Raw genomic sequence first — 23945 nt, 5'->3', positions numbered from 1 at the left:
GATTGAGGTACCCAATCACAGAATTATCCCTGCTTCTTGACAGCATCCAAAGCCCTGCTTCCTTAGACCCTCTCCAAAATGACTCAGCCAAAACAAATATCCTATAATAGAATTCCCCATAATAAGCATTCTCCTGCAACTGCAACAAGTAATAAATCAAGCTTTTTCAACTACAGATATGTTGCAGGTGGTCTTTGGCAGAAAGAAATTGACATTATTGATTTAAAATGAAATGTGGAATAGGAAAAAACCAAGGGTAGAGCCTGTGAAACAATGCTGGGGGCTTCACTGCTTGTCATTGATCCTTTCATCAATAACTTTGGCCATGGAAATTTAACCCAGTACACATCCACCTGACGATACAACTATTCATTTCACCTCTTTCTATCTTCTTCAGAAAGCTATCAGCAGAGACTTTCTCCAATTCACTTGGACCATTTATGTAACGTCTGTGACTGTGTCCTGATTTTTTTTCACTTTTAAATTGTTTGATTTGTGTGTGTGTTTAAAAATTGTACATATTTTGTAACTGGGAGAAAGATGCTCAAGGTTGTTTGGCTTGCCAGTTTTTATCAAAATCATGTCATGTCAACACTTACTTCCTCCCTACACACTATTGAATATGATGTCTTTCCTTTGTTTGCCTATTCTCTTACCTAAAGTATCTTGAGTTTCTATTATTTTCTCATCTGTTTAGGCTTCAGTTCCCTTATTAATATATTTGTGCTGTCCTTTCAATTTAAAGTTGCTGTTTTTTGGGCTTCCCTGATGGTGCAGTGGTTAAGAATCTGCCTGCCAATGCAGGGGACACAGGTTCGAGCCCTGGTCCGGGAAGATCCCACATGCCATGGAGCAACTAAGCCCATGTGTCACAACTACCAAACCCATGGGCCACAACTACTGAAGCCCATGAGCCTAGAGCCCAAGTTCCACAACAAGAGAAGCCATCAAAATGAGAAACCCGTGCACCGCAACGAAGAGTAGCCCCCTCTCGCCGCAACCAGAGAAAGCCCGCACGCAGCAACAAAGACCCAATGCAGCCATAAATAAAATAAATAAACTTATTTAAAAATTAAAAATAAATAAATAAAGTTGTTTTTTAAGTAAAATGGCTCATTGAAAGGGTCTCTTTTTTTTTAAGACTTTATTTTTCAAATTCACAGTAAAGTAGAAAGTATGGAGAGTTCCCATGTGCACTCTGCCCTCTCACATATAAACCTTCACTACTATCAAATTCTGCATGAGCAGTGCATTTGTTACAATAAATGTTTACATTGATACACTGTTACCAACCAAAGTCCATAGATTACACTGTTTCACTCTTAGTGTTGTACATCTCATGCATCCACCATTATATTATCATAAGAAATAGTTTTACTGTTCTAAAAATTATTTATGTTCTGCCTATTCATACCTCCCTCCCCTCAAACCCCTGGCAACCACTGATGTTTTCTCTGTCTCCATGCCTTTTCCAGAATGTCACATAGTTGGGATCATACAGTATGTAGCCTTTTCAGGTTGGCTTCTTCCACTTAATAACACTCATTTAACTTTTTTCATGTCTTTTCATGGCTTAATAGCTCATTTCTTTTTAGTGATGAAAATGCTTCCATTGTCTGGATTACTGCTATTGATTTATCCATTCACCTATGAAAAGACTACCTTGGTTGCTTCCAAGTTTTGGAAACTATGAATAAAGCTGCTATAAACATCCAAGTGCAGGTTTATGTGTAGAGATAAATTTTCAGCTCACTTGGGTAAGTAAATACCAAGTGTGAGGATCATACGGTAAGAGTACATTTAATATTGTAAGAAACTGCCAATTGTCTTCCAAATTGCCTGTACCATTTTCCATTCCCACCAACAAAGAATGAACGTTCTTGCTGCACTTGCTTGCCGGAATTTGGTCTTGTCAATGTTTTGGATATTCACTGTTCTAACAGGTGTGTAGTGGTATCTCGTTATTTTAATAGGCAGTTCCCTCATGATATACAATGTTATTGTGCTTCGTTTCGTATACTCATTTGACATCTATACATCTTCTTTGGTATAGTGTCTCTAAAGATCTTTTGCCCATTTTATAATCAGGTTGTTCACTTCCTTATTGCTTAATTTTAAGCATTGCTTGTATGTTTTGGATAGCAGTCCTTCATCTGCAATGTCTTTTGCAAATATTTTCTTCCAGTCTCTGGTTTCTCATTCACTTGACAGTGTCCTTCTCAGAGCTGAAGTTTTTAATTTTAATGACATCTAGCATATTAATTATTTCTTTCATGGATCAAGCTTTTGTGTTGTATCTAAAAAGTCATCACCAAACCCAAAAGTCATCTAGGTGTTCTTATATGAAAGGGTCTATTTCTGTTATGTTGTTTGCCACATCTATTATAATCAGTGGAGCTAACAGAGTCCCTAATATATTTAATATTCTGATTATTACAAAGAACCTTAATAATTAACCTTAGTAATTTTTTTTACCAAAATTAACTCATTAGATGCCTAAAAATTAAGTAGGTCTAAAGCTAACTAGGAAAGAATCAAAAAGGTACAAAAATGTATAATGAAAGTAAGGACTCTGGGAAACAATGATCACCTCTAGGGGAGGAGGAGCAAGGGAGAATGTTGGCATGGTTACAGCCTACAGGCTTGAAGGAGGGATCAGTGAAGATGGGACTCAGACTTCTGCCGAGGGGGTGTTGTGCTGGCGGGTTGGGGCTGGTGTCTGCCTGGGGGGTTTGCAAGAGACGGGAAAACAGCAAACTGGATTCAGGTGCTGCTCCTGGAAGGAGCCATCTCTGCTGGGGTGAAAAGCATTGCTGGTATTATGCTCACAGGAATAGCAAACAGATGCAAGTCCACAGAAAGGAGAACAGCCCTTTTCCTTCCCCCAACCTTGCATGTCCTTCTGATGTCCTTCTTGCCAGAGCCCAGCAAGAAGCAGCTGGCAAAGCAGAAATATGGTCTGTGGAATCTCAGCCCCAGCCTCACGTGCCAAGTACACAGAGTGGGCTTGAAACTGAGAGACAATAGCTTAATAACCGGCACACTCTCTCAATGGTTCGTGCCAGGCTTTTGTACTTGCCTTTGATTAAACATCCTGCTTTTTCTTCTTTTTACATGTCCTCTCACTCATCATGAATTTTTTAAGGTGCTTTGCCTAATGTCCAGAACCCATTTGGCTGTTCCCAATCAGGATCATGATTTCTAAGGTGACATGGTCACTCTCTCCCCATGCCCCTTTGACTCCCTTTTTACCAACAAGTTTTCCATAGTTAAACACAGAGAGATATGTCCCTTCATTGTTTCCTCTTCTTTTTGAAATAAGTCACTATAACTTTCCAAAAGGTGACCTGCACAGTCATAAATCTGTTTATCTTCTCCCGAGTCCACCTCCATGAACATATATTTTGCATTCTCCATGGTGTATATATCTTTTGGATATTCACTGAATGTGTTAATGACACTTCTGGCTAGCTTCTAGTAAGTTTTTTTCCTGAGTAATAAATATAAAATCCCCCAATCCTGTCTCTTCAGAGAAAATCAATTTTGTTCTTTATATTCGAGCATTTTCTTACCTTAGTTTCCTTGAATGAAAGCCATCTGCTTTTTTTCTTTCAAAGTTTAATAACTAAATATCCAGCCTTTTGATTTTTTATGGTATGCTCCCCATGACCAGATCATATATGTTTATTTTGTTTGTAATGCAGCTTCTGTGTTTCCTTTATTCTCTTGTTTTTCTCTGTCTGCTTAGGTTCTACCTATACTATTCTATTATGTCTATTGTACTGGATCTTCTCCCATTACAGTCTTCAGGTGCTCCCTACCACATTTGCTTTCTTCTTCTGTGGACTTCAGACAATACCACTTCCTTACAACTTAAAATTCTGTCTCCTTTCTTCAGCAAGAACTCTCTTCCCCCTGCTGTATTCTTACTGCCCTCCTGTGTCACCTCAAGTACCTCAGTTGTTTCATCCCCCCTATTCTCACCCCAGCTCCTTTCTCCCCATATTTCCATTCTCTTCAGACTGAGGATTCATTCCTTATCATTATTTATTCTTTATCCTTATTTATTCCTTATCATTATTTCCTTATCATGATTTGGTTTTCAGTAAATTGAGAGAAAAAACATAACATGCAATTTAAATGGATGACATTAAGACACTACTATATTTAAAATAGATAACCAACAAGGACCTACTGTATAGCATGGGGAACTCTGCTCAATATTCTGCAATAACCTAAATGGGAAAAGAATTTGAAAAAAAAATAGATACAGGTATACGTATAACTGAATCACTTTGCTGTACACCTGAAACTAACACAAATTGTTAATCAACAATACTCCAATATAAAATAAAGTTTTTTTTTTAAATTTAAAAAGAAATTAAATGGATGACACTAGCCTGCCTTTCCTTCTTTCATGTAAAATATCTCCTTTTACCATATGCTCAATCATTTTTTTTTAACCTGACCTGTGAAGGGGAGCAGAATATGCCATCCCAAATTTGTGTCACATTGGCATGTGGATTATTTTGACCTGAAGGCAATCAAGACCCAGTAGACTCAGAACAAGCTTTTTAACTCTCCCTTAACAGCCTTTATAAAAGAATTTAGATAGGAGACATGTACCAGAAAGAGAGCTATTACCAGAGACAATTTTTTTTTTTTAATCTGAAAGAATTATCTGTATGGCAGGGCAAACATCTAATTAGCAAGCATCTCATCTCCTTATTGCCCTGTGAGTTCCCCTCCTCTCCTTTGAAGCCCCAGGCCCCTATCCCATTCCTGAGCTCAGGATGGCATAGGAGCCTAAATTGCCTGACTGCCTTTGAGTCTCATGTCTTTGTGGGTTCCCATAAGTACATAATAAAATGTGTTTTTCCCCTGTTAATCCATCTTATATCAATTTAATTATTAGACCAGCCAAAGGACCTAGAAGGGAAGAAGGAAGAATTTTTTCTCCCCTACACACATAGAGCTTATCTTTGGCTTTCACATATACTAGCTATAATTCTTTTCTTTCCCACACAAAAAAATTAAAAGTTCCTGACAGTGTGATCACATCATCTTCCCCTTTCCACAACTGTTACACAGTTGGATTCCCCAGAACAAATCTAAGCTGGTCTGCCATATAATGGAATTGTTAAAATAACTCAATATTAGATATGAAGTGAATAAATTCTGCATTATGCGAGAAAACGGAATCAGCCTAAAATTCTCAAGTGACATAGATTTATTTTCTTCTGACACAGTCCAAAATAAACCAAATATCTCTGATGATCTAAATCTAATGTCAAATTTTCCAATTCCCAGGGCCTGGATTAGTATCTATACTATACTATACTATACTATAAAACCCCTTTGTTTTATTCTATTTGAATTAATAATTTGCACTTTCCAAAATTATTTCAAATATTTAATTAGTACAGTACTCTGTAAATCAGGCAGACAAAAAATTATTTTTATATTACAAGTGAAAAAACAAAATATGTTAAATGATGTTCAGGGTCACAGAAAAGTGGAAAAACTAAGACAAATTTAGCTCTTCTAAGTATACTCCCTTTCAACTACAAAAGAGAGTTGCCATGTTCTCACCACATCATGTCTTGCTAGCAAGATCCCTACACAATTTGAGAAACAAATTGATATTAAAAAAAGTCTCCCATTAGACACTGTTTCAAAACTTCATTATAAATTCTTCTGGAAAGCTATTTGGCAATAGACATCAAATATCATAAATATTTTCTTACTCTTCAACCTAATTATGCTACTACCACATATCCATCTTGAGACAATAATCTGAAACACAAAAATGATTCATGCACAAATATATCCATGACAGAGTTAGAATCAAACTACATGCCAACTCTGATGGAAAGTTAAGTAAATACAGTAAATCCACAAGGTAGAATTACAAACAGCTGTTAAAATAAGGCCCATTACGAGCTTCTATTGTTATGAAAAATTGTTATTCTACAAATGTTCATTGAACAGGACAGGATTCAAATGTATATATAAATTATGACTACAATTATCACATATCCTCATCCAATTCATTTGTGTACATTTAAAATGGTCATTTAAAAATTTTGTTTTCTGAAAATGTGTTATTAAATTAATGCTGCTCTTATAATCAATGGCATTTTACACTGAAGGAAAAATATTTCATAAAATGCATGAAAGAACTTTGGAATAAAAGTAAAAAAATATTAAAAGTTATTTGGAATTGGGGCTTCCCTGGTGGTGCAGTGGTTGAGAATCTGCCTGCTAATGCAGGGGACACGGGTTCGAGCCCTGGTCCGGGAAGATCCCACATGCCGCGGAGCAACTTGGCCCGTGAGCCACAACTACTGAGCCTGCGCATCTGGAGCCTGTGCTCCGCAACAAGAGAGGCCGCGATAGTGAGAGGCCCGCACACCGTGATGAAGAGTGGCCCCCACTTGCCACAACTAGAGAAAGCCCTCGCACAGAAACGAAGAGCCAACGCAGCCAAAAATATATAAATAAATAAATAAAATATTTTTTTAAAAAAAAAGTTATTTGGAATAGATGAATTGTGAATGATTTTCCTCTTTTACTTTTCTATATTTCTCTCCAAACCTATCAGTTAGCAAACAGTAACAACAACACAAACTCTCCCCCCAAAAGTGTCCCTATTGTCTATTTTCTCACCAAAACCAAATATCTTTTCCTACGGTTGGTCTTCATTCTTACATCCTTTACTAATGTAACTATAATGGAAACATTTTAGATCAGCAATATTTTATTTCTTTCTGTTAACTCTTTCTATGTCCCACATTTTTCCCTCCCATTTTTTTTTCAATTTAAATTCTCATCTTGTTTTTGTTTTGTTTTGTTTTGTTCTTATTTGCTTCCTGAGAGTGTACTAACTCATAAAACTTTTGTTTGAGGTTCCCCCTTCTACCCTCCTCATGGAAGCCATTCTCTGACCTGGTCTCCCAGGTCTCTAATCATTTCTAAATTTCTAAACTAATCATTTCTCTCATAATCTCAAAAAGGCACATCTCCAGTTCTCAAAATTCTTTAGTGACTGACACACCGTGAGACCCAACCACCAGGGGTCTATCGTCATAAAGAAATGAGGAGTCTCTCCAGAGGAAGTTTACATTAAATGAACAAAAGCTTCTGCTTGGGGCTTCCCTGGTGGCGCAGTGGTTGAGAATCTGCCTGCCAAGGCAGGGGACACGGGTTCAAGCCCTGGTCTGGGAAGATCCCACATGCCACGGAGCAACTGGGCCCGTGAGCCACAACTACTGAGCCTGGGCATCTGGAGCCTGTGCTCCGCAATAAGAGAGGCCACAATAGTGAGAGGCCCGCGCACCGTGATGAAGAGTGGCCCCCACTTGCCACAACTAGAGAAAGCCCTCGCCCAGAAACGAAGACCCAACACAGCCAAAAAAAAATTTAATTAATTAATTAATTAATTAATTAATTAAAAAAAAAAAAACTTCTGCTTGTGTCTAAATTTGTGGAAATCATGAACTTGTCACGAAAACATGTCTCCTGATCTAGGACTCTTCTGTAAGAATGCTGGTACGTCATAAACTTACTTTTTCTCTATTGAACTTCCATAGTTTTACACAATGACTCCCTGAGCAGGAAAAAAAATGTGTTTCCTAGAATGTTGTATATATAACATTTATGTGAGAGGCAGAGGAGAGTTTGTTATCTAAGATGTTGACCTAAGATATGGTAATTAGCTGAACTTCTAATTAAGCATAGTTAACCTAGCTTAGTTAGACCTAAGGCTAGAGCATAGTCTTCCATGACTATGAGACTGTTGGAACAATGGTAACAGGTAACAAGTGCTGATAGAAACACAAATATGAAGGTTCATCAAATATCACCGAGCCCCAAACAGCTATAATGAATATAATATGAGAGTTAAAGTGGTAAAATGAGGAGAATGCTATGCTGACGACCTAAGGTTAATAATTGAGGAAATAGTTTTAAATTTCATCATAAGATTGATGACTGGAAATTAATAGTTCCTCAACCTCCTCATACACCCAACTTCTTAAGAAATTGGAATCCATTCGAACCCACAAAGGACAGCATGGCATAATTGTAAGTACATTCACTCTGCAGCCAGACTTTGGATTCAATCTTGGTTCTGCATCTTACGCAAGTTGCTTAACCTCTGGGTAACTCAATATGTAAAATGGGACTAATAAAAGAACCCATCTCAAGGCATCATCATGTTGCTTAAATAATTATCTAGTTACAATGTGCTTAGAAATATACCTGTGAAATGGAACTATGCCATTCCCAAATATGCCTCTTTTCCATAAGGATTATTTTTGAGCTGATTATTTTAAGAAACAGTAGAGACAGGAGACACAGGAGAAGCTCTGAAAACAGGGTAGAAGTTACCTTTTTGCAAGGGAAATTTACATTTATAAAGGAAATCTCCATTTGTGTCTCCCTCTCTGTACCAGGAAGAGAAGGATACTCTAAATCACAAGAAACTCTTATCTATGGAGAAGGCAGGAACTTACCTCTGACTAACAACCTTACTATTTTTTACTGTGTTTTTCCTGATAGCTTCCTTTAACTGGCCTCCCCTCACACGCCTTGCCCCACCAACATCTTTCTTTTGTCTTTTACTGCAGGTGGTGTTTAAGGTGGTTACTTGGGCCATTTCAGAGAGTTTTACTCACTTTTTCTGCATATCTCCCATGTAAATATGAGGTATACATGCTTTTAAACTTCTGTTTGTTTTTCTCTTGTTAATCTGTCTTTTATTACAGGGGTATCTCAGCCAAGAACTTAGAAGGTTACAGGCAAAATTATTCTTCCTTCCCTTTGCCTAGTACATAATAAATACTAAATAAGTTAAATAAATAAGGGAAAGCATCTTGAAAAAAGGTCAAGGTTTTGTTCCGGATTTTGTTCCATTGGTTGAGAGCCTCAACCACAGAAGTCTGGACCCAACAGTGAACTTGAGATTACTAAAGTAGTCTGTTACCAAATATGACAAGAAGATTGTTGTGATAGTCAGTTTTAAGTGTTATTTTGGGAAGGATGTAGTATCTAGTTTTAAGGGAGAAGAAAATAACTTTCCCTCTACCCTTCTAAGTTCTCAGCTGGGAACTCTGTAACAAAAGACAGATTAACAAGAGAAAAACAAACAGAAGTTTATTAACACATCTACCTGGAGTATATGTGGTAGATACCCAGAGAGAAATGAGTAACTCTCAGAGTTAGCTTAGAATTCAGGCTTAAGTACTATCTTTAGTTTAAAGACAAAGGAGAAGAGGGTGTAGGGGAAGTTAGTTATGAAGTAGGTGACCAGGAAAAGTATGGTAAACAAAAGTAAGGTTTGTTATGCAGATTTAAGTCCATGCCATCTCCATTGATAAGAGTTTCTGATGATTTAATCTATCTATATATCCTACAAGGGTTCTGTTTCTCTGGTGGAACCCTGACTGATCAATTGTCAAAAGAGCTGGGCCAGATAATAGATTTTTGTATTGGACTTAAACTTTATTCCTAGATGAGTAGAAGAATCAACTACCTCAGAGATAAGCGTGTCACTGATCTCGGGTGGCCTCAGCCTGCGGCAGCTTGAAGCAGGTGTTCAGTTCCTGGCCAGAGACTGACGTCGGGTTGCGGTGGAGAGAGCACTGAATTCGAGTCACTAGACAAGTGGTCAGTGAAAAGGCCCTGGCCCTACGGCTTTGCAGAAAAAGAATTCCCACAAAGACAGAAAGTAGTGAAACAAGTAAAGTATTTATTAGGAGAAAAATAGAGTACAGTACTTGTGGATAGACACACGGGTGGGCTCAGAGAGACAGTCGTGCCCTTGTGGCAATTTGAATCACTTTTATGGAGCATTTCTTCCATGTTTCCTTTGGCCAATCATTTTGATTTGCCTAGTTCAAAATGCGTATTTGGTATATCTCAGGATTTTCCCATGTGTGCCCACGCCTCTCTTAGCCAAGATGGATTCTACCAAAGAGGCCTATGGGTAGACTGGACATCATCACTTGGCATCACTCCCCTTTTGACCTCCAAGGAACCTTTCTGTGCATGTGTAGTCGGGGAGGTCTCCTGACTTCGAGAATGGGGAATATGTGGTCTCTTATTTTCTACCTGGGCAGGGCCCAGCCTCTTCTCTCAATTGTCTTGTTATTCTTATCTCAGAGTATTGGTCCATAGGGAACGAACTCAAATCATTTGTACTGGGGGCCATCTATCTCCTGCCTCATCACCACTATTGAAAGATGACAAGAACTCAATTTAAGGGTGGTTCTTGGAGTTAACCATACATGCCAGTATTTTTATGCAGAAACACATCACTTTCCTTGAACAATTTATACCAAGGTGGAACTGACTATCATCCAGGAACTGAATTCATAACCATTAATCAACTACTCAGATAAACACACTACAGCTGTCATCCACAGGGTGACAGTTGATTGAATTTCCTGTGGGCAGGGAGATGAGGTGGAGGTGGGAGAAGAAAGAGGTCTTCGATCAGACATTAATCAGCATTGCTGAACTTCACTTTTCTGATGTGTCACCTGAATGATACTCTTTAGGGGAAAGTAATCAGACTGACATACATCTGTAATCTTCTAAGAGTCAAAACCACAAAGTACACATCTAAGATGCAGAAGTAAACTGGAGAATTCAGAAGCATGTCAGTTTTACCTTCACCTCTGAAGACAGAGCCCAGCAAGTAAAGTCCTACCGGGGAGTTAAGCCCCTATTCTGGTCTAGACAAGCCCAAGTTCAGTTTAAAGTCATTTACCTCTAAATTACCTTTTCCAGTGTGAGTTTGCTACCAAACACAAGCTCGTGTGCCCAACACACAGTGAGGCCAAACAAACCAAAATGTCAAAGTTTGGAGCAGAGAAAGGTTTATTGCAGGGCCAAGGGAAAAGAACAGGTGGCTTGAACTCAAAACCCCCTGAAGTCCCTGAGGGTTTTCTGGGAGAATTTTTTATGGGCAAAATTTAGGGTGAGGGCTGCAGCGTGTGTGACTCTGCTGATTGGCTGGTGGCGAGGAGACAGGGTGGTATTACAGGAATCTTGTGCTCAGCCTGAAGTTACCATCTTCCATCTGGGGGGGGGGGGGGGGCTTAGTTCCTGCAGAAGGACTCAAAGACATTGGTATGTTTATTCCTTGAGGTGAACCAGGACCTGCCTCAAGGCTGCACTATTATTTCTTGGCTATTCTTCCTTGTCTCTGCATTCCTTCCCTTCTCTGATCAGCAACTGTTCAGATCTGCCCTTTGGGACTCAGGGAAGGTCATGGAGGCTGGAGGCTGTTACCTACAAACAAGGAACGGGGAACACAGAAAGGCTTCCATGCCCAGGAGCCCCACAGGGTCCTGCTCAGTTTCATTATTTGATTAAAATTGTGACAATTCAAATTTTTTCTACTCTGAATTTTATCCTGCCAGTTTTAAACTATACATTGTAAGAGTGAATTCATCAGTAATGCTGACATTTTCTTAACAGGAAATGCTGACTCTTTTCCACAGGGGGGTGGGGAGGTGGAGGAGGGGGGAACTGGCTTGCTTCTTTGAAGGAAGAAAGAAATAAAAACTGCATTAAATTTAAAACCCCTACCTTATGCCACAAAAAAAGAAAAGAAAATCTGAAATTGAAATCAAAGGAAAGTTATTTGTAGGAAACCTTGAGTCTTTGAAATATTCAGATTCCAAAGGAACTAAATTATTTTGAAAGGAAAAATGCAAGATCAAAGCCATGAAGAAGACTGAAGCTAAAATATCACCTCATATAAAACAGGTCACTCGAGTTAGTATATGCCCAGAGTCTAAATCTGAGGGGAAAAAAAAAAAAAAGATATGACATATGAGGCCAGCTACAAAAAAGTCTGGAACAAAGTTAAATTTTCTTAGGTTTTATGGAAACCCAAAGAGGGTGATTGTATGCTTTATAAAGTATGCATCACCAAAAGTTATTTTCATCAGTATGAAATGAACCAGGTTTCTACAAAGTCAAAGCATTTGCTGTCCTAGAGTGAAAAGAGAAAAAAAAAAAAATAGACATTTTGACCACTGTGACGTATGATTTATTTGTCTTGTTTTGTTTTATTTGCAATAAAGTATTATACATAATATAATCAACAAAGATTGTAATTATAGCTGAAAATAAACAACAGTGGACAAAATTCTGATTGAATAAATTTTGGGTTTGTTTTGATGAAGAACCAAACTTCCTGCCTTTGATAAGGAAATAACAGTAATTTATCTTGGAGTGTCAAAGGTTTGGAATTGTCCTGTGATTCATGGATTATCTCTTGGAATGCAGGCCTTTGGAAATTTAAAGCTTTTCAGTGACCTGATATGTCAGCCAAGTCAGAAGAGGGTAAACTGTGAAATCTCACTTTCATTTGTTCCAAATGTCCCTTTGGTCAAGATCCTGCATCAGGAGCCTGCATTTTAGCTGAGTAAATCTGTTCTATGACTTTCTGATTCGGTGTAATTAATTTGGTACTCTGATCTAGTTTGGTCTCTTTATTTTTTTTAGATGCAATGAAAAGTGATGATTAACACATCTTATTGCATGTTTAACAGAATAAAGTGATAAAATATTAAGGTTAAAGAGTTAATTTCTGTCTGGAACTTTTCTAAAGACTGCAGTAAGTTCCCTACATATGAACGAGTTCTGTTCCAAGAGCACATTCGTAAGTCCAATTTGTTCCTAAGTCCAACAAAGTTAGCCTATGTACCCAATTAACACAATCAGCTATATAGTACTGTACTGTAATAGGTTTATAATACTTTTCACACAAATAATACATAAAAAACAAACAAAAAAATGAGGAAAACATGTTTAATCTTAGTACCTTGAAAAGTACAGTAGTACAGTACAACAGCTGGCATCCAAGGGCTGGCACACATGTTCTCATATTTGAAAGTCTGCAACTTGAAGGTTCATATGTAGGGGACTTACTGTACAGTCATACTTATTGTTCCTTTTGTAGTGCCGGAAATACTATCTCATTCTACTTTACCAGGCACTGCCTACAGGTGTGTGTCTCTTTCTCTGAGAGGTTCCAGGTTCACCAACGTTCCTGGTCTGCCAGGAAGTGACATCCTTTACCACCTCTAAGGCTTACGAGTCTATAAATACTAGAGTAGTGATAAAGGAAATTTGTATAACCCACGAAAGGGAGGTTGCCCTCACAGCCAGGCAGCATGTTACAGTTCAAAACCTAAGTCTGCCCACACTTAGGGGATCCACCTCACTGTCTAGGAAACCTAACATATACCAATCACAATCCTCCAACTCAGCTTTAGCTAGCTCACTTTACCCCAGAGAATAGGATCTGCCAGCCTTACCAGGAAGTCCCTGACCTCTTAGCCAATCATGTCTTATTTCTGCCTTGCTGCTTTTAATTCACTAAAGCTTCTAACATGAGTTTTATAAACTCACTCCTGCCCAAAATCCCTTGGGAAGAGTGCCTCACTGAGGCACTGCACCTCCCAATCTATGGATTGTTTTCCCTTGAATAAATGACATCAAACTTGTTATGAAATTATATTATTTTGGTCATTTAGTAGTAGATATCAGACCAGTTGCCTGGAAGGACTTTGAAGCACTGTTTCCAAAACTGGAAAACAGGCATGTTCCTTATAATAGCCTTACTACACTTAATTTAAAGATATATTTTTTTAAAATGTTACTGTTGAAAAATATATATAACCAAAAATTTGCCATTTTAACCAGTTTTAAGTGTACAATTCAAAGGCATTAATTACATTGACAATGTTGTACAGCGATCAGCACTACCTATTTCCAAAACATTTTCATCACCCAAAATAAAAACTGTACCCATTAAGCAATAACTTCCTATCTCACTTTCCCCTCAGTTCCTGGTAACTTCTAATCTACTTTCTGTAATGAGTTTACTTTTAAGTATGACATTTCTGGAATAGTCCTGATTACAAATTTTGGTTCCTCCAATTAAATTTTGGTGGAAAAAAGAATAGATTCTTATTGAACAAATGCAAATAACTACATTGCCATGAAAAGTATTGTTTATGGTATTTGACCATTTACCTAATTAGTCTAGAAGACAAAGCTAATCAATATACAATCACTATTTTCTATACATTAACTATTTTTAAGTTCTGATAATGACATTAGATTATCATCAGACTCTCTTAAGATTTTCCATAGGTATTTTTTCCCAAATTCTGAGAGGGTTGGTTGGGGCAAGACAACATTCAAATAGACTTTTATTTCAGTTTGCACAAATGTGGCCTGTTAAATTGATGATTAGAAATAAGCCAAGGAGTGCTTCCCTGGTGACACAGTGGTTACAAATCCACCTGCCAATGCAGGGGACACGGTTTCGAGCCCTGGTCCGGGAAGATCCCACATGCCGTGGAGCAAATTAGCCCGTGCGCCACAACTACTGAGCCTGCGCTCTAGAGCCCACAAGCCACAACTGCTGAGCCCACATGCTACAACTACCGAAGCCCACGTTCCTAGAGTCCGTGCTCCATAACAAGTGTAAGCCACCGCAATGAGAAGCCCGCGCACAGCAACGAAGAATAGCCCCTGCTCCCTGCAGTTAAGAAAGCCCATACGCAGCAATGAAGACCCAAACGCAGCTAAAAATAAAAATATAAATAAATAAATAAATAAGAAGAAATAGGCCAAGGAGAAAGAAAATTTTTTTATAATATGCCCATGAAAAAAATATAACATTAACTATAATTAAATTCCCCTTATATCAGTTACAGTCAAACCTACATAATTAATTCTTTATAGCCAGGACTTGGCTTAGAAGTCTGCTTTTACAGAGTCGTCTGTTTCTAGACTAAAGGTCTCCCGGATTTCCTAATCCAGTTCCCTGGTAGAGCCTAACAAGTGTCTGTTCTGGTAGTGATGTCAGCTGATACCTGAAAACCTGTACTCTGAATGTGGGAAAGTCAATATCACTTAATGTTATCAGAGGAGACTGGTTATTATATCAAAACACAAAGACAAAATGATTAGAGTCTTGACTACAATTTTAACCAAAGTGACAACGTTTTAAAATAAAAATAGCAGAACGTCACACTAATTACAAGGAATGTGAGCTCTTTCAGAAAAGAACTTCTGATTTTGACTTTTAAATGTTTCCCAAACATGAGAAAATCAGCACAAAGGCACAAAAAGTTAACAAGTCCTCAAATGAAGATGTTCTCAAACACAGTTTAGACCAGACTAAAATTACCCCCCTCGATCCAGTTACAAAGAAGAGGGGACTAATCACGGGGGATTTCCCCAAGTCCTGTAAACATACAATAGAGCATACTCAAATGGTCCCCAAAACAAAATAATGCATATCTGCATGAAGTAGAAGTAAACCAGAAATAGACTCAGGGAGAGCAAAAACTCTATCACCATATGTTAAAAGTCACCTCTGAAACCAAGTAAGGAGACTGGGCACCATGAGGTGCCTTTATTCAGCAACTTATTTTGTTCAATTTTATTGGGCAAATCTTTAGGGGAGTCTACATAGGTCCTCCAGAAACTATCAAACAAACAAACAAACAAAATAAATAAGCAAGCAAGAAGGGGGACGCTTAGAAAATTTAGATCAATCTATAAATGGAGATCTTCTTACTTGCAATAAAGCATTATTCCAGGCAGATCAGCATTCAGAACAAGTAGCTTCCTGGAGTAAGGAGTGAAGGCTATATTTATAGTTCAAATTCTTATATTCCAGACGACAATTCTGATTGGATAGCATTTGGGTCACTGTCAATAAAAAACAGAACTTACAGTCTTTCATAAGAAAAAGATTATCATAGCATATTTCAGGATATAGTTTTCAAAACTGCAGATAGTAAGATCCAACTGAGGCAAAGAAAAGAAGAAAGTAAATAAAACAATAAACAAGAAAAATACACATACATGCACATATAGCACATGTTACATATAACATATGTAATATATACACATATATAATAAAATTTGAGTACATTTTATTATCAGTGTGTTTTAGCATGTAGACAGACTCTTTTTTTACAATTCAGTAAAAGTATAAAATAAAATCTGAGCTAAAAAAATCTTAGGTTTAGTTTGCTGCCAAAAACCACAGTCTTTCTAGTTATTCTATCATGAAAATATACACTGGGCATGGAATCTTTATCTTGATTTTGGTGACAAATACATGTTTTTCCATGGTTGTTTACAATTCTTCATTCAGTTGTCCCACAAAATAGCTCTGGCTGTGAGCGAAACTTGCATTTAAAACCAAACTGAATCTGTCTAGCTTCCTCATCACTGTAGTAAAATGAATTTTAATGCTCACTTTTGATTTAACAATACAACTACTTCATTACTCACAGTCTCTAAAAATGTAACATAAGCACATTTCTGAATATGAATTTGCAATGCATTGCTTATTTAAAAGACTCCATTCTTCCAAGAGCAGGTAAACTTCATTAACTCAGGCTATTCAAAGGGACAATAGTCAAAATAGTAAAATATTTACAAATACACAAACAAGTTCTCATTTAGAGGACATTTATTGACCACCTATTTGGTGCTGGCCATTACGCCAAACACCACTGGTAGGCAATTAGGAAGCTATGAACATTGTCCTGGAGCAGAGTTTTCATAACAAAGAACACAAATGTAACCAAGAGTAACCAATTTACACCGGAAGTGCTATGATGCAGTATAAATAAAATGCTATGCCCATTCAGAATGAGGAGTATCTAACTACCTCAGTCTTACAAATCTGTAAGTGAATTCATAAGGTCTTGAAGAGTAGGAAGAATATTGCCATCCTAGAATGGACAAAAGTAGCTCAAGGAGAATCACTGAAAAACAAAACGACCTAACTTATTTCCTCATTACAAAATATCTCAAATATGTCCACTCCTATCCACAGCCACTGCTACCAGCCTAGCCTAAGCCACTGTCTTCCCTCACCAGGACTTCTGTAATTCTCACTAACTAACATCATCCAATCTTGTTTCCTTATATGAATCCCCCATAGCAGACATAGAATTTTTATTTTTATTTTTTGTGTATATTGAACCTTGTCACTGCTGCTTAAAGTTTTTCATTGCGTGAATGAAATCCAAACTCCTTATCAAAGCCTAGATAATCTGCCCATTCTTCCCACTTCAAGCTCCACACCACCACTTGGCTGTGATATATGCGTCATCTGTAAACTCTTTCTCCCAACTAATTTATTTGCCTGTGAAGCCATATTTCTAAATGCTCACATGCATTTCAAAATCAGAATCTATTTTGAAATATCAGAACAATATTTTTTAAGGGTGGCCAATTGTTCGGTACTTTCTTTTTTATCATACTGGAAACATACAATTTCAGAGAAAAGGTATCAGATTTATAACTATATGGGAAACCTATTTGTTTACTAGATGTGCTTTTAAAAAATGGAAAGAAATACTATTTTCTTAAACTTGAAATCATATTTGAATTGCAAAAGAGGCTTCCTGTACTCATGAACTAGATCAGTCAGACTGCCCTTTCCAGTGAGGATAACTAAAAAAACCATTTAAAAAAATTATAGACATAAACTTTGTAGGAAATGGAGAGCCAACAAGTCCATGCAGAATTATTGGCCCAGGATTTGGGAGACCATGGAAATCCAGAAATGTAAGTCAGGCATTTGAGACCACTTTTCTCTTGGACTTTTAATAATTCCACTGGCAGTAGGGCAGTAGGGAGGCTGACAGACTGGGGAAGGGGGAGACAAATACGAGTCCAGAGCAGACAGAGGTTTGTTCCTAAACTCTCCTGCATGGGCTAGGACCTGAAATTTACAACTTAGGTATCAACCAGGCCTCACAGGGATTGCATCTCAACTTTGAATTACTCACTCATCAAAATTAGATTAAGGAGACCCCCTGACCCAGAGGTCTAAAAACAATAGATGTTGGGTTCAAGCAAATAAATGCCCTTTCTGGAGAAGGAAAACACCATCCTAGGACTCAAGTTATTTCTATAAATAATTTTTCAAATACTATGTCTGGCATGCAATAAAAAAATAATTGGGCCCATGAAGAAACAAGACACCTTGATTGAAAACCAAAAAAATAACAAACAATAGAAACAGATCCATTTTCTGGAAGTGGAAGAAAAGTACCAAAATATATTAAACTTTGTTAAGTAGAGGATAAATATTGCAATTTCTAAGATAATAACTAAAAGAATAGTAAAAGTCTATATAACGTCTAAGGTTAATAATGACCAAAATATTAGAATAATAAAAAGTCTGATGAAAAGAAGTCGAGAAAAGAGAGGAAAGAAAACATCATACAAGTGAAACAAATAGAAAACAAGCAGGAGTATAATGTATTTACAATTAAGGATCTAGATAGTTCATCTCAAAAAATAAATCTTGTCAAAATAGATGCAAGAAGAGAGCATAGCACACTGGAAAGGATGAGAGGTGAGGAAGCATCCTCAGGTTTGAAAAACAAGCAATGCCATTTGATGGATTTGTAATCTTGAGAAAATTACTTAATCTCTCTGGATCTCTCTTTCCATTCCGTAAAGTGGCAAGTAACACACAGATATACCTCGAAGATATATATTGCAGGTTCAGTTCCAGACCAGGGCAACAAAGTGAATATCTCAATAAAGTGAGTCACGGGGTTTTTTTTTTGGTTTTCCCGTGTATATAAAAGTTACGTTTACACTATACTGTAGTCGATTAAATGTGCAATAAATTTTGTCTAAGAAAACAATGTAAGTATCTTAATTTTAACATACTTTATTGCTAAAAAATGCTAACCATCATTTGAGGCTTCAGCAAGTTATAATGTTTTTGCTGGTGGAGGGTCTTGCCTCAATGTTGATGGCTGCTGACTGATCAGGGTGATGGCTGCTAAAAGTTGGGGTGACTGCAGCGATTTCTTAAAATAAGACAACAATGAAGTTCACTACATCAATGGACTCCTCCTTTCACAAAAGATTTCTCTGTAGCATGCAATGCTGTTTGATAGCATTTTACCCACAGTAGAACTTCTTTCAAAATTGGAGTTAACTCTTGTAAACCCTGCCACTGCTTTGTCAACTAAGTTTGTATAAGATTCTAAATCCTTTGTTATCATTTCAACAATCTTCACAGCATCTTCACTAGGGAGTAGATTCCATCTCAAGGAACCACTTTCTTTTCTCATCCATAAGAAGCAGCTCTTCATTCCTTAAAGTCTTATCATGAGATTGCAACAATTCAGTCACATCTTCAGACTCCACTTCTAATTCTAGTTCTCTTTCTATTTCAACCACATCTGCAGTTACTTCCTCCACTGACGTCTTAAACCCTTCAAAGTCATCTATGACAGTTGGAATCAATTTCTTCCATACTCCTGTTAATGTTACTATTTTGACCTCTTCCCATGAACCATGAATGTTCCTAATGACATCTAGAATGGTGAATCCTTTTCAGAAAATTTTCAATTTACTTTGCCCAGATTCATCAAAGGAATCACTACCTATGGCAGTTATAACCTTACAAAATGTATTTCTTAAAGAATAAGACTTAAAAGTCAAAATTATTCCTTGATCCATGTGTTGCAGAATGGATGTTGTGTAAGCAGGAATAAAAACAACATTAATCTCATTGTACATCTCCATCAGAGCTCTTGGAAAACCAGATGCATTGTCAATAAGCATTAAAATTTTGAAAGAAGTCTTTTTTTCTGAGCAGCAGGTCTTAACAGTGGGCTTAAAATATTCAATGAATAATGTTGTAAACAGATGTGCTGTTATCCAGCCTTTGTTGTTCCATTATAGAGCACAGGCAGAGTAGAGTCAGCATAATTCTTAAGGGCCCTGGTGTTATTGGAATGGTAAACAGGCATTGCCTTCAATTTAAAGTCACTGCTTTAGCCTCTAACAAGAGGGTCAGCCTGTCTTTTGAAGCTTTGGAGCCAGGCATTGACTCTTTCTCTCTAGCTATGAAAGTTTTAGATGGGATCTTCTTCCAATATGAGGCTGTTTCATCTACATTGAGCATCTGTGGTTTTGTGTAGCCACTTTTATTTATGATCTTAGCTAGATCTTCTGGATAACTTTCTGCAGTTTCTACATCAGCACTTGTTGCTTCACCTTGCACTTTTACACTATGGAGGTGGGTTCTTCCATTAAACTTCATGAACCAGCCTCTGCTAGCTTCAAACCTTTCTTCTGCACATTCCTCACCTCTATCAGTCTTCACAGAATTGAAAAGAGTTAGGGCCTTTTTCCGGCTTAGTCTTTGGCTTAAGGGAATGTTGTGACTGGTTTCAACTTCTTTCCAGACCTCTAAAATTCTCTCCATATCAGAAATAAGGCTGTTTCATTTCTTATTCATGTGTTCACTGGAATAACACTTTTAAGGTCTTTCAGGAACTTTTCCTTTGCATTCACAACTTGGCTATTTGGCTCAAGAGGCCTAAGTTCTGGCCTATCTCAGCTTTTGACACGCCTTCCTCACTAAACTAAACGATTTATTGCTTTTGATTTGAAGTGAGAAACCTGTGACTCTTCCTTTCTGAACACTTAGAGGCCACTGTAGGGTTATTAATTAGCCTGATTTCAATATTGTTGTGTCTCAGGGAATAGACAGGCTTGAGGAGAGGGAGAGAGATGGGGGAACAGCTGGTCAGTGGAGTAGGCAGAACACACGTAACATTTATCGATTAAGTTTGCCATCTTATGTGGGCATGGTGCCTCAAAATAATTACAATGGTAATATCAAAGATCACTGATCACAAATCACCATAACAAATATATCAATAATAAGAATGAAAAAGTTTGAAATATTGTGAGAATTATCAAAATGTGACACAGAAACACAAAGTGAGCAAATGCTATTGAAAAGACGGTGCTGATAGATCTGCCCCAGTAGGATTGCCACAAACCTTCAATTTGTAAAAAACGCAATATCTGCAAAGCACAAGAAAATGAAGCACAACAAAATGAGTTATGCCTGTACATATAAGTTATATCTCCAGGGGCAGTTAGGCGGTGAGGCCCCAGATGCAGTGCCTGGCACACTGGAGTGTTCCTCCCTCCTTCCCCTATAAGATAAACATATTAGATAAGACCAAGTTTTCTTATAATCAGATTCACTTAAAGTGAAGTGCATTTTTAATTTTAAAGTTACTTTACATGATTAGGTCTACTTAGCTCTAAAGAGGAATAGCGCTATTATAAAACATTAATTGGGTCATTGAAGTACATGGCATGAAGCTTGATACACAATTAAAATAACTAAATATGTCCTAATACATCTCTTTGAATGTTTTATTGATATTGCTGGCTGAATATGAGAAGTAAGTGTGATTTTGCTGTCTTTGTGGGTCAGATTTCATTATATAAACGTCTCAATTTTAATCAGGCAGTTATTATGTTAATATATTCCATTAACAGTGGATATTTATTTTCCACACCTAACAATCTACAATCTGGAAAACTAATTTAAATAGAACTTTTTATAGCAATTCTGTGAAAACTGTGTATATTCATTAAATTAAGGATCACTTTGCATGCCAGCACATCCAAATTGTATTTTGAAATGATGCAGGATAAACAACAGATGTGTCCAAGATATATTTTTCTTCAGTTGCTAAGGCAACATTGTTCAGTTTTAAAAGAGTGAGGTGATGCAGAAAAAAAGACCAGGAAATAATTTCTTTGGGCACTTGATTCAATAAGAAGGTACCCTTCATATTTGCCATTATAATGTGGCCAGTATGGTTCTGAAATATTCCCATATTGTATTATCTGTGCTAGGTTTTATGTTTTATTATTTTGTCAATATAGCAAGTTATTCTACGGGCACAATTTTGGACAGCTCTCCATATATTTCCACCTCAATTTACTCTTTACTGCTTACCTCCGCAAAGATCTGACATGGGTCTCAGCATTTCTCAAGCTGAGGGTGTAATTCTGATGGTGACAAAGATAAAATTCTAAGAATTGTGGAGATTTCCAACTATCAGGAAAAACTAGTTTGGTAACAGGGTGCCTATTTTCTCATTCTCTTCTTATTCAGGAGATCTTTCTCTTCTCCCATGCATTCCTGATTACTGTCCACCCTCATTAATATGTACTTACTTCTCTCCCATTTGTACAAGTTCATTCAGTGTCTTTTTATTTATTTATTTATTTATTTGGCTGTGTTGGGTCTTCGTTGCTGCATGTGGGCTTTCTCTAGTTGCAGTGAGCGGGAGCTACTTTTTGTTGCAGTGCGCAGGCTTCTCATTGCGGTGGCTTCTCTTGTTGTGGAGCACGGGCTCTAGGTGCGTGGGCTTCAGTAGTTGTGGCACATGGCTCAGTAGTTGTGGCTCGTGGGCTCTAGAGTGCAGGCTCAGTAGTTGTGGTGCACAGGCTTAGTTGCTCCACGGCATGTGGGATCTTCCCAGACCAGGGCTCAAACCCATGTCCCCTGTATTGGCAGGTGAATTCTTAACCACTGTGTCACCAGAGAAGTCCCTCCGTGTCTTTTTTAATTCCTCTCGGACCAAACAAGGGGAATATCTTACCAGCATTTTTTAGGATAACACAGAAATTACCATTTACAGTTGACCCTTGAACAATGTGGGCTTCAACTGTGTGCATCTACTTATATGCAGTTTTATTCAATAAGTATATTAGAACATCTTTTGGAGATTTGTGACAATTTGAAAAAAAACCTGTGGTTGAACCATGTAGCCTAGAAATATCGAAAAAAAATTAAGAAAAAATTAGGTATGTCATGAATGCACAAAATATTTGTAGATACTAGTCTCTTTTATTACTACAACAAAATATATACAAATCTATTATAAAAAGTTAAAATTTATCAAAATTTAAACTCACGCAAACATTTCCAGATCGTACATGGTGCCATTTGCAGTCCAGAGAAATGTAAACAAACATAAAGATGCAGTGATAAATCATATCTGCATAAAACTAACTAGTACATACTGCACTACTGGAACAACTTCGTAGGCACTTCTTGTTGCTATTGCAACAAGTATTCACTTAAAACACCATTCGATGCTAATCATCTCCATGTGAGTAGTTCATCTCTTCAGTAAGTTACATATCCAGTAAAAAGTGATCTCTTGAGGTTCTTGTGTATTTTATATCATGTTTAGTGCAATACCGTAAACCTTGACTAACACCATGGGATGCCTACGATGTGCTACTAGTGATGCTGGAAGTGATCCCAAGAAGCAGAGAATAGTCATGACATTATAAGAAAAAGTTGGATTGCTTGATATGTACCATAGTTGAGGTCTGTGCTGTGTATACCCACCATTGCAAGATATATGAATCCAAAATAAGGGCTACTGCAAAAAAAGAAAAGGAAATGTGTGAAGGCATTGCTGCAGCTATGCTATCAGGTGTGAACACCTTGCACTTTTTTTTTAATATCTTTTTATCTCATATTGAAAATGCTGCTGGTATGTAGGTGCAGGATTGCTATATGAAAGATATCTATAGACTCTAATATAATTTGAGAAAAAGCAAAGTCATTTTATGACACCTTAAAGCAAAAGGAAGGTGAAGGATCTAAAGGTGGAGAATTTAATGACAGAAATGGATGTTTAGATAATTTTAGAAAAAGATTTGACTTTAATAAAAGTGTCCAGATAACAGGAGAAGCAGCTTCTGCTGACCATGTGGCAGCAGATAAGTTTCCAGATGCCATTAAGAAAATCATTGAAGAGAAAGGATATCTGCCTGGACTAGTTTTTAATGCCGATGAAATCACCCTATTCTGGGAGGAAAAAAAAAAAAAAAAAGAAGTCACTAAGGACAGTTTTTAGTAAGGAGGAAAAGGGAACACCAGGATTTAAGGCAGGTAGGGATAGGTTAACTCTACTGTTTTGTGCAAATGCAGTCAAGTTTACGATCAGGGCTGCCTTTCCCTATAGAGCTGCCAATTCCTGAGCCTCGAAAGGAAAAGATAAACACCAGCTGCTAGTCTTTGA

General features: G+C 37.4%; 1 pseudogene; it reads right to left on the bottom strand.

Annotated features, from left to right (window-relative positions):
- Positions 1-18764: 18764 nt before the first annotated feature.
- Positions 18765-20525, bottom strand: LOC132365117 (tigger transposable element-derived protein 1-like; annotated as a pseudogene).
- Between the last annotated feature and the right edge of the window lie 3420 nt (positions 20526-23945).

The sequence above is a fragment of the Balaenoptera ricei genome, chromosome 4 (assembly GCF_028023285.1).
Source record: "Balaenoptera ricei isolate mBalRic1 chromosome 4, mBalRic1.hap2, whole genome shotgun sequence".
Classification (NCBI taxonomy): domain Eukaryota; kingdom Metazoa; phylum Chordata; class Mammalia; order Artiodactyla; family Balaenopteridae; genus Balaenoptera; species Balaenoptera ricei.
This window is presented reverse-complemented; position numbering and strand designations above follow the sequence as displayed.